Raw genomic sequence first — 9,139 nt, 5'->3', positions numbered from 1 at the left:
CGGGGTGTGCAGGAGGCAGCTGATCGATGTTTCTCTCTCATTGATGTTTCTAACTATCTCTCTCCCCTCCTCTCTGTAAAAAATCAATAAAACATATTAAAAAAAAAAAGAAGGACCAAAAGAAGAAGGCTATTAACCCCCAGGTCTGGCTCAGTTGGTTGAATGTCATCCCATGCACTTAGAGGACACTGGTTCAATTCCTAGTTAGGGCACATGCCTAGGTTTCAGACTAGATCCCCAGTAGGAGATGGGCAGGAGCGATAGCTGATCAATGTTGCTCTCTCCCTCGCCCTTCCTCCTTCTCTAAAATCAATATTGTTTTTTTTTAAAGAAGACCATTGAACAAAGTAAAGTAAAAATAAGAGATGTATGAGAACTAAGAGAAATAGTACCTTAGGAGTCACCAGGGCAGAGTGTTAATACTGCCTGAGTGTTCAACATAGTTAAATGAAGTGCACATGTTTGAAAGTGGATTCAACAGAGGTCATGGAATCAGTAATTAAGATATTTTGGGTATCCTTAGGATTTCCATTTCAATAGAGTGAAGGAGGCAATAGCTGGAGTGATTAAGGAGTAAACAGGAAGTAAGTGGAGGCAGTGAGGTCAGACTATACTTTTTCAAAGTGTGGGTCACTGGAAGGAGAGATATGAATCAGTGGTTTAATGTAGAGAGGCAGGCTGATTTAGGATGACAAACATTTGAATAGTACTGGCCAATGGGAAAAAGATGAAAATATTAAAGTTAGAGAAGAAAACAGAAGAGGAGTTATTCAATTGTGTTCATTCATTTATTTTTTTTAATCTTTTTTATTTTTATTTTTTTAAATTCTTTATTAGTTAAGGTATTACAAATGTGTACTCATCCCGCCCATTAAATCCCCATCCTCCCCTTCCCCCACTCATGCTCTCATCCCCCTGTTGTCCATGTCCATTGGTTTGGCTTATATGCATGTATACAAGTCCTTTGGTTGATTTTATTAATTTATTCATTCATGCATGCATTAACGCATGCTTTATTAGTTAAGGTATTACAAATGTGTCCTCATCCTGCCCATTAAATCCCCATCCTTCCCCCTGCCCCCCACTCATGCTCTCATCCCCCTGTTGTCCATGTCCATTGGTTTGGCTTATATGCATGCATACAAGTCCTTTGGTTGATTTTATTAATTTATTCATCCATGTATGCATGCATGCATTAACCCATGTATTTATTTTCTTGATTCAATCAATAATGTTGGGTGCTTGGTGTTCCTCAGTCACTGTGTTAGACACTGAGGATATAAAGATATAAACTCTGGCTTCAGACTCAAGAATATCCTGGCATTATTGTGCACTATAAGAAATGAGTATTCTTTAGAATACAATAGTGAGGCTGTTATGAATGATGTCTATCCATCAAGTAAATGAAATAATTATAGTATGTACACATTTAAGATGTTTTTCAGGAAAGTTTCATAGCAAATGGTTAAACCATATTCTGCTAGGAGATCTACTTAGAAGAAAAGATTTTTAACACTAGCCAAGGTACAGACCTGCTGGAAATGGCATTAAGTGTCTATCACAAGGCATTTTTAAGATTCTCCCAGAAAACTACTTCATTGTTGCCAGGTATAACTGAGGAACAAGCTAAAACGCAAGATGAGAAATTGCATTTGGTAATTAGTAGTATAAAATAAACAAGTGCTCTATGTTCTTCACTAATAAATTCTGGTATGTTTAAATATTCGGATGTTGTTATTTGAATATTAAAAAGGAACTCTAAAGAAAGAATCTTGGAAGATGCAATTTAGTAGTCCTTAAGAAAAGTAGAAAAGCTAGGGTTCCAGAATTTGTGAACATATATCAATGAAGTAAAAAAAAAAAAGGTGAGAGAAGCAATAACCTCCAGACAGAAGTGATGTGTGTATGAGCTATAGAGCAGAGAGAACAGAACTTTTTTAGAGTATTTCAAATTATCCCTTTCCTCATTGCCATCCTAATCATCATTTTATATTACATTCAGGTCTTCCTTCTGGAATAGAGGGTACACTGGGGCTCTTTTTCTGAAGTGATAGAAAAAGGACATTTGTGTGTGTGTGTGTGTGTGTGTGTGTGTGTAGTTATAATAACAAAAATATATTAGAATGGCAGAAGGAAGGAAAATTTATGAAAATACTAAGATATATGCTGGTTGTTGCCTATACTCATCCTTCAAATCCGATAGAAAAAGGACATTTGTGTGTGTGTGTGTGTGTGTGTGTGTGTGTAGTTATAATAACAAAAATACATTAGATTGGCAGAAGGAAGAAAAATTTATGAAAATACTAACATATATGCTGGTTGTTGCCTATAATCCTTCAAATCTAAAATCAAATGTTACCACCCTGTGATACTTTCCCCAACTCTTCCAATCTTTCAAGCAGAGTGAAAAGAGAAGGTTTGTTACAATGTTTCAAGTTGTGAATCAGGAGTTCCTCATAGAGTTTGTACTTTCCAAAGAGATCAATCTTGAGAGAACCAAGATGGTGGTGTAGGTAAACGTTGGTTCTTACAGGCTTTCACACCACATTAAAATTACAACTAAAATACAGATCAACCATCATTTAAAACCACCTGAAAGCTGGCTGAATGGAAGTCCTACAACTAGGTAAGTAAAAAAAAAGCACATTGAGACTGGTAGGAGGATGGGAGGTGCAGAACGGGCTGGTGCAACATCCACATGTGATTTTTTTTTTTAACCTGAAGAGATATCTTGGCTGAGCTGGCTGAATGGAAGTCCTACAACTAGGTAAGTAAAGAAAAAGCACATTGAGACTGGTAGGAGGGTGGGAGGTGCGGAACAGGCTGGTCCAACGTCCACATGTGATTTTTTTTTTTTAACCTGAAGAGATATCTTGGCTGAGGAGGCCTCCGGTGAGGAGCAAGGGGTTCCAGTCACACACCAGACCTCCATCCCATGAGTGCCAGAGCTGGGAAGAGAAGTCCTCGTAACTTCAGGCTGTAAAAACCAGCAGGAATTGTGGTTGAATGACAAGGAGCCTGACAGAGACCCAGGAAATTCCTCTTAAAGGACCAGCAGATGAACTTACATGGACATGCTCCCTCTAAGTTCCAGCTTTGGGGCAAAGACTCGGGGATATCCAGGGACATACCGGGAGGAACTGGATTGTCTGGCATCAGAGCAAGAACTTGGTGGCAGCTTTCTCCAAGACAGGGCTGCTCATATGGGCTATTGTTCCTATGCTGAGACCCTACCCTATCCCTGAGCTGACTGGCTACCATGTCTGAGTTTCCATCAGCCTGGCTCACACTGTTCCCTCTGCCCTGGTGATTCTCTGAGATCCCACCCATCCAATTTGCAGCCCCACCCAGGCTGTTAGCAGTTGCTTTTCCATCTGAATGGCCTGTCCTGGCTCAGGCTTCAGACTTTGCTAAAATCTCTCAAACAAGCAGCAGCTGAAGTCAGCATGCCTCAAACCTATCAATAAAAGGCCCAAGACCTGGCACTAGCACCAGCCTGCCTTGCTTCACAGCTGGGCCTCCCCTGGGCTCTTCTTAACCCAATACAAGAAGCAGCCATCAATGCCAGATAAAAGTTGGTCTATAGTCATTGCTCCATCAGGAACCCATGTGGTAACAGAAGTAAACTGAAAATATAACTCCTGTTCCCTAGAGAATCTGAAGTTAGCTTGCAATTTTACACTGCCAGTATTTTCTATGGTTTCTGTAGGCTTTACTCAAGGTTTCCATATGAAACTGCTTTTTATCTTCCCAGGAGAAACTAACTAGGCCATAATTTCTTTCTCTCTGGGCAGACAAATGATAAAGTAATAAATGTGAGTTTTAGCTAAATAACTACTAATGATGTTTAGATTCCTGGGTTTAAAATGAGGATAATGCCTGTCCCACTGCCCACATAACTGTGTTGTTATAAGGCTTTAAACAATTATAGTAAAATCTGTCAATGAGATTTAGAAAAGAACAGCATTACAATTATATGACATTCTTGATTTTGCTCAAAGGATACACTGATAAGAAGAAAGCTGTCCTGACCCTCCCCCAAGACAGCAACACAATGACTAAATCACTCTTCTAAGCTGTAAAGATGTAAACTAACATCATTAAGGGCCCAGAGTTCAGTATTTGGAGGCTGAGTGACTGGCAAACACCAGAGTAAGAGGCATTGGGACGGTGCCATACAGCGCTCTCACACCCCAGCACTACCTTCAGGGCACAGGCCATGGAAACAGCAGGAGGCAAACAAGCCACACTTCCAATAGCAACCAATGGATCTAGACAGAGAAAATGTCTGCCCACGTGAGAGGAAAAGCCAGAGACCTATGGCTTTAATAACGTGAGCGCTGTGGTACTGAGGAAAGCAATTACAGTTAAAATGTTCTCTCATGCTCTGCTTTGTGTTGACTGGAAATTACTGATTCCTATTTTTATTTCTCAATTTAGAGTTCTGGATGCAATTGCAGGGGCACCTTCTAAAATTCATGAACATTTTATATTCATAGAAATTCAGATATCCTAACTTTCCCACAAAATTAACTGCCTGGAGTAAGTTTCAAAATCAAAGGAATTTTCTAATAACTGTGCAGACATGTCATTTTCTATGAGAAAGGTTAATCCTGTAAATGCAAGTAATCTATGAAAACTGCAGGATTCATGTTCATTGCACTCTAAAGTCTGCAATGGTTTAGAAATCACTAAAATGCCTACCTTCCAGTTAAGGAGTCCCCAGGAGAGCAAAGCTGAGATTTCTAGAAAGCCTTAACAAAGGAGCTTGAAATACCAAAGGGGATCAAGTATTTTTCTCAAAATTACTACATATCACTTTTGTGATTTGGGATGAGTCATCTTAATATAATAAAATGAATTATTACATTTAGTATCTTATAAAGTATGGAAATATCACTATAGCTGCAAATTTTAAAAAGTGCCAAAAATAGTTTCCATCTTTTTTATACTATTTACAATAGATTTTATTGTAAAACAAGAATATTTACAAAAAGCAAACAAAGTTAGGATTAAAACAATTTCATTATTTTTATTGACTTATTTTAATATAGTTTGAGCCCCATATTTTTCAAATATTCCATGCAAATTTTCCCCTCTATTCTTCCTAATCACTGTAAGTATAATTAATGAACATAAATGGCATTAGGAAATATTGCTCTTTCAAAGGCTACTCCACTTAATTATTATACAGAGCATGCCTAGCAGTAGCTTTTGATGCCAGCTCAGCTTTAAGGCCTTCATGGACTGAATCCTTTTTATTACTAGTGGCCTTGCCCCTCATCCATGAAAATAAAATAAAATATAACAATGTACCATATAAACTGGAACATTTTCTAAAAAATTATAAGTTGTAAATTTGCTTTTGAAATCACTTGACAAGAAGTCAGATGCATAGTTTACCATTGGTTGTTATTTCCCAGCTGCCATTGTACATATTCAGAAATCATGAGAAGTGAGAAAGTACAGCCTAAAAATTATTTGCAAATAAAATTAAAAAAATATTAAGACTAAGTTGACAATGAAGTTGTTATAATGTAAAATTTTATAGATATTTAATTAAACATGTTGATTATGTATTTCTGAAATTTGGGGATCTATACATTTCTTAGAGTTTAGAATCTCAGATATTCAGTGGACCTTGGACACTGTATATAATCCCTAATCGAACACCATTTACAGGCCACCAAGAGGTTCAGCGGCCATATAGCTGGTCTCTGGAGAGGACCTTGCTCCCAGATCACAGACCTTCTTTAAAATGTTCTCTACAAAGAAAAATAAATTAATTAAAAACAAATAAAGTGTGGTCCACAGAGAAAGAATGATTATCTCTAAATTACATAGTGTTTTTTAAAAATCATAATAATTTTGATTACGTTAAGAAGGTGTGCTTTTTTCCTTTCAGTTAATTCAATTAAGCATTTATTTATTATGTGCTTTTAAAAATAATTCATTGACTTTTATCCATTCTAGAAAAGGCACAACAGACAACTAATGGACTGACACAAACAATTCTTCTTGATAGATTAGATGCTAAATATGAGAACATCTTACGAATACTGCCATTGGAATGCAGGGATAATTGTCAGGTCAAGGAGTTAGACTGGGATACTGGATGTGTGAGTTTCAAATGGAAATCCTTGCTCTCACAGACAAAAATGAGTTCCTGAAATAACGTTTCAAAAACTGTTCTATTAAAAGGGAGATATTAGTAATAAGTTCTTTTCTGAATATTTTTACCTTACCTTTTAAATATAATTATATATTTATATTAGATCATATTTTCAAATACCTAGTTTCACTATTAACTTAAGGAAAGAATCAAAGTCTCCTGCACGTCATTATACATTGTATTCTCAAATAATTTATAATGAACTCTCAAAAATCCCAGATCTGAACAATAAAATTCCCTGTTTAGGAATAGAGAGATAAGAAAATTAGTCTGAATTGGCAGCAATCTAAACCTAGAATGCTTTTGGCAGTAGTCATGTTACTTCAATTAGTTGAAGTAACACTAATGGCTTCAAGAAAAAATAATTGTAGTTTCTGTGGGGTATTATTATATTACTAGTGGCCTGGTGCATGGATTCGTGCACATTGAAAGGACAATAATCAGAATATTTTAATATTACTATTTGCCCTTTCTCTGTAATGGAAGTGTCAGTTTTGCCCCCTCACCTGTTCCACCATCCTGCCTGCAGGGTGATTGATCAGGGCCAGGCCCTGCAACCAGCTCCCTCAGCATCTGGGAGCCAAGCAGCAGACCTGCCTCCCCCACCCCCATCTGCGGGGCGATTGGCAGGGTGATTGGGCCCCCGCTTGCACCTGCCTTGGCCTGGCACCGCCTGCTCACCTGCTCCACCATCCTGCTGCGGTCCGGCTCTCACCTGGGCCCATTGGGGCCGACAGCGCCTCCACTGTCGCCCACTGCCAGCACCGTGTTGCCAATACCTGCCATGTTCCGCACCAACCCCTGGTGGTCAGTGCACATCATAGCGAGTGGTCGAACTCCCAGTCGAGACAATTTGCATATTAGGCTTTTATTATATTGGATAGTATTTTTGAATGGATATGGGGCAAAGCCACTGATAATTAGAGAGTAGAGCACATGAGGGATTTAAAATTGTGCTGGTATCAAATGCCACCACTGAGCTCTTGCAAAAGTTGCTTTATGAAATAGGGGATTCACTTATAGTTGGGAGATTATATAAAAACTAGGAGCTCAGCATACGAAATTGTGTGGCCCGCCCACCCACCTGCCGCCTTGCCTTGACACCTGAACCTCTCCATGCAGAGCTCCAGTGCACCTGGCCCAGCCCCCTGACCCCTCTGGCCTTCTCTGGCTGCTTCAAGCCCTGCCCTCAGTCTCTCGAGTTGCCTCGGGCTAGTCCCGCCTTCTCCGGGCACCTCCCCACTTCTGCCCCATCTCTGGAGCAATGCGGCAGCTCAGCCCCATCATGGCGCCAGAGGAGAGCACGGAAACCTCCCGCCTGCTGCGCTGTGCTCCTTCCCCAGGCAGGTGAGCAGCGGGGCGCTCTGAGTGCGAGCGGTGGTTGGCAAAGGACTGGTGAGGGGGGCGCTACGTCTCACCCCCTCCCTACCAGTCATGGGCCTCCTCCGGGCACCTCCCTGCTTCCACCCCATCTCTGGGAGCAACGCCCCACCCGCCTTGCACACGCAGGTTGCCTCTCCCTTAGCAGTTGTGACTGTGACACCGTTAGGACCAATTACTATATTACCTCTTTATATATATATATATATAGATGTATGCTGCTGAAGTGCTTCAAAGGCTTCAAACCATGTGCTTCCCTAAGCAAGCTAAACATCCACTGACAATCTTGTTCAGATTAATTCTTTAGCAAGTCCTCCTGCTATCCACAACATTTTCCCCCATACAGGTCAAATTTCAACTAGCCCTATGTTTATATGCATTCTGATTTCGAAAAATATGACAAGAATTAGTATATTCAACATTAACTTTTCCATTTACCAAAAAGATGTTTTAAAATTTAAACTTTTAATAAAAGTGATATAGTGCTTACATGTTTACTGATAACATAAGAATCTGAAAAGAACTGCATCAGAATGTGTATCTTCTTTATTAGTGTTTTGTAAAATTAAAGTATTTCTATATGAAGCAATACATTGTTTTAAATTAAGATTTTTCATTTACTTTTCACAGAATTTAAAATGTTTTATTAACCTGAGACAATCTGCTACCAATATGAGAATGCCAAGTAAAAAAATTATTCTAAATAAATGGGAAAACCTGTTATAAGACTTGACATGCAATGTTCTTTATTGATAGCAGCTCATTCTACTTACACCATATCATTAAATTTTACTAAACCATTCAGTAAAATTCCAAAACCAGAGACACTAAAGCAACCTATGAAGTATGTTGAATAGTGTCAGTTATTAAAATGACACATTCTGCCCTAATCAGGTTGCTCAGTTGGTTGGAGTATCGTCCTGCAAACCAAAAGGTGGTGGGCTCAGATCTTGCTCAGAGCCCATACCTTGGCTGCAGGTTCAATCCTGGTCAGGGGGAGAACGGGAGGCAACCAATCTCTCTCTCTCTCTCTCTCTCTCTCTCTCTCTCTCTCTCAAAAACAAAACAAAACATATTCTCAGTGGGGATTTAAAAAATTGTTTTTTAAAAAAGAAAAGATAACGACACATTCTGTGTGTCTCCCAGCTTAGTCAACTTCTACTTCAGCTTCCATCAGCATAGTAATTTTAAAGTATTGATTTAATCAAGGCACATTTAAATATTTTCAGATTTTAGCACTTTGTCTATCAAATGAACAATGACAAAAAATGTTAGCAGCAAATTATACTTGATGAGTCAGGAATTTTATATTATGCTAGTGTTTGACTCAGTAATTACACTTTTAGAAAACTATTCAATACTATAGTAATTATTAGAAAGGGAGAAAAGGTAACACAAAGATGTTCATTCAGAATTATTTATGAACATAAGTATTTAAAAAATGACTAAGAGGCTTAGAATGGGGGTAAACATTTTTAAGAAGCAGAGGAAAAAGTTAAAATGCTCATGAAACAGGGTTAAGGAAAACCAGGATACATGAGAATAAGCCAAATTGGTTCAACAACCTAAAATGTTTTGTCAAAAAGA

The 9,139-nt window shown here is 38.7% G+C and overlaps 1 protein-coding gene across 1 annotated transcript in view; it reads right to left on the bottom strand.

The window, feature by feature from the left end:
- Nucleotides 1-9,139, bottom strand: part of ACSS3 (acyl-CoA synthetase short-chain family member 3) — a gene marked incomplete at its 5' end in the record, with an annotated part of 171,505 nt that overhangs the window by 25,737 nt on the left and 136,629 nt on the right. The window lies entirely within an intron of this gene.

The sequence above is a fragment of the Myotis brandtii genome, unplaced genomic scaffold (assembly GCF_000412655.1).
Source record: "Myotis brandtii unplaced genomic scaffold, ASM41265v1 scaffold82, whole genome shotgun sequence".
Lineage (NCBI taxonomy): Eukaryota > Metazoa > Chordata > Mammalia > Chiroptera > Vespertilionidae > Myotis > Myotis brandtii.
This window is presented reverse-complemented; position numbering and strand designations above follow the sequence as displayed.